The sequence below is a fragment of the Pan paniscus genome, chromosome X (genome assembly GCF_029289425.2).
Source record: "Pan paniscus chromosome X, NHGRI_mPanPan1-v2.0_pri, whole genome shotgun sequence".
Taxonomy (NCBI): Eukaryota; Metazoa; Chordata; class Mammalia; order Primates; family Hominidae; genus Pan; species Pan paniscus.
In genome coordinates, this window is record NC_073272.2 from 74091649 (window position 1) to 74094411 (window position 2763).

General features: G+C 41.9%; 1 pseudogene; it reads left to right on the forward strand.

Moving 5' to 3' along the window:
• Window positions 1–414: 414 nt before the first annotated feature.
• LOC129395239 (small ribosomal subunit protein eS7-like) lies at window positions 415–2451 on the forward strand (annotated as a pseudogene).
• The last annotated feature ends 312 nt before the right edge of the window (window positions 2452–2763 follow it).

Here is a 2763-nt window from a genome sequence, read left to right on the forward strand (position 1 = left end):
GTATCAAGGATATGTACAACTGAATAATATAAAACAAACAACCCAATTTAAAAATGCACAAAGTATTTGAACAGAGATGTATGAATGGCCAATAAGGATATGAAAAAAAAGTACTTAACATTATTAGTCATCAGGGAACTGCAAGTTAGAATCACTACACCCCACTAGAATGACTAAATTTAGTTTTAAAAATGAAAATACTATGCATTAGTGAGGATGTGGAGTAACTAGAACGCTTATGTATTGCTGGTGGGAGTGTGAAGTGGAACATCTTTTGAATCAGTTCTGGCAGTTTCTTATGTAGTTAAACATACACCTTAACCTATGACCTGACAGTTCCAGTTTTGGGTATTTACCCAAAAGAAATGAAAATATGTCCATTAAAAGACTTGCACATAAATGTTCTTAGCAGCTTTATTTTTAATAGGCCCAAACTAGAAACAACCCAAACGTCCATCAGCTGGTGAATGGATAAACAAATACAATGGAATTGTATTCAGCACAACATGGATGAATCTCAAAAACATTATGCTGTGAAGGATCCCAGACTCAAAATGCTACCTACCTACTGTATGATTCCATTTATATGGAACATACACAACTAATCCATAGTGGTTCTCTTTGTAGGATGAGGTGAGGGTGAATTTGACTGAGAAGGGGCATGAGAGAAGTTTCTGAGAATGATGGTAGTGTTTAATATCTTGACAGGGGTTTGGGTTATACAGGTATATGCCTTTGTCAAAATTCAGCAAATATTCCCTTAAGACTGTGTATTTCAGGCCAGGCGCAGTGGCTTATGCCTGTAATCCCAGCACTTTGGGAGGTCAAGGTGGGCAGATCACCTGAGATCTGCAGTTTGAGACCAGCCTGGCCAACATGGCAAAACCCCATCTCTACTGAAAATACAAACATTAGCCAGGCGTGGCAGCGTGCGCCTGTAATCCCAGCTACTCAGGAAGCTGAGGCAGGAGAATTGCTTGAACCCAGGAGGCGGAGGTTGCAGTGAGCAGAGATAGTGCCACTGCACTCCAGCCTGGGCAGCAGAGCAAAACTCTGTCTCAAAAAAAAAAAAAAAAAAAAAAGATTTTGTATTTCATTGTATGTAAATTTTAGCTCAAAAGAAAACAATTACAAAAAATGGAACTCTAGTTAATAATATACATGCACTCTTCCTACGCCAGCGCTCAGCAAGGAGAAGACCATGTTCAGTTCAAGGGCCAAGATTGTGAAGCCCAATGGCGAGAAGCCGGATGAGTTCGAATCCGGAATCTCCCAGGCTCTTCTGGAGCTGGAGATGAACTTGGACCTCAAGGCTCAGCTCTGGGAGCTGAATATTACGGCAGCCAAGGAAATTGAAGTTGGTGGTGGTCGGAAAGCTATCATAATCTTTGTTCCCGTTCCTCAACTGAAATCTTTCCAGAAAACCCAAGTCCAGCTAGTACGCGAATTGAAGAAAAAGTTCAGTGAAGCATATTTTCTTTATCGCTCAGAGGAGAATTCTGCCTAAGCCAACTCAAAAAAGCTGTACAAAAAATAAGCAAAAGCGTCCCAGGAGCTGTACTCTCACAGCTGTGCATGATGCCATCCTTGAGGACTTGGTCTTCCCAAGCGAAATTGTGGGCAAGAGAATCCACGTGAAACTGGATGGCAGCCACCTCTTAAAGATTCATTTGGACGAAGCACAGCAGAACAATGTGGAACACAAGGTTGAACCCTTTTCTGGTGTCTATAAGAAGCTCATGGGCAAGGATGTTAATTTTGAATTCCCAGAGTTTCAATTGTAAACAAAAAATGACTAAATAAAATATATATTCACAGTAAAAAAAAATACATAAGTATTGGGGGAGGGATGTGTGCTGATATCTTCAACTTACTTTGAAATGTATAAAAATAAGTGGCTCGATCAATGGAAAGGTGGATAGATGGACAGATATGTGATAAAGCAAATATTGGAAATAGTTTTTTTGTTTGTTTGTTTCTTTGTTTTTAATTGAGAAGGAGTCTTGTTCTGTCACCCAGGCTGGAGTGCAATGACATGATCTTGGCTCACTGCAACCTCTGCCTCCCGGGTTCAAGCAATTCTCCTGCCTCAGCCTCCCAAGTAGGTGGGATTACAGGCATGTGCCACCATGCCCTGCTACTTTTTGTATTTTTTAGTAGAGGAGGCGATTCACCATCTTGGCCAGGCTGGTCTCGAACGCCTGACCTCAGGTGATCTGCTGGCCTCAGCCTCCCACAGTGCCGGGATTACAGGCGTGAGCCACCGCGCCCAGCCAGGAAATTGTTAATGGTAGAATCCAGTGGTGAGTATATGAGTGATCACTGTAAAATTCTTTTAATTTGTTGCAGGGGCAGAGGGAGCAGTTAAGAAAAAGAAGACCAAGAGCACTTGGGGACAGTGACGTGGGAGAGAACTCTGTGAGACTTGGGCTTAAATCTCATTGTAGGAGGTAGTCTAGGAACCAATTGGAGAGTTTAACAGTGTCAGGATAATTAGGGGCCCAAGGTGGCACAAGAGTTTGGACTTTACCCTTTCAACAGTGAAGAATCATCTTAGATTTTTAAGCTGTGTATGACATAATAGGAGGTAGTATGGCATGGAGAAATGTAGGCAGTTAGGAGGTAAGGAGACAAAGGTTCTGGTCCCATTCACAGTATGTCCTTGGGTGAGTCAATTAATATCTCTAGGTTTCAACAAAATGCACTCTTCTTCCTTTGTCCCCTCCTGCATCCAAAAAGAGGCCCTGGAAAAACTCAGTTTAA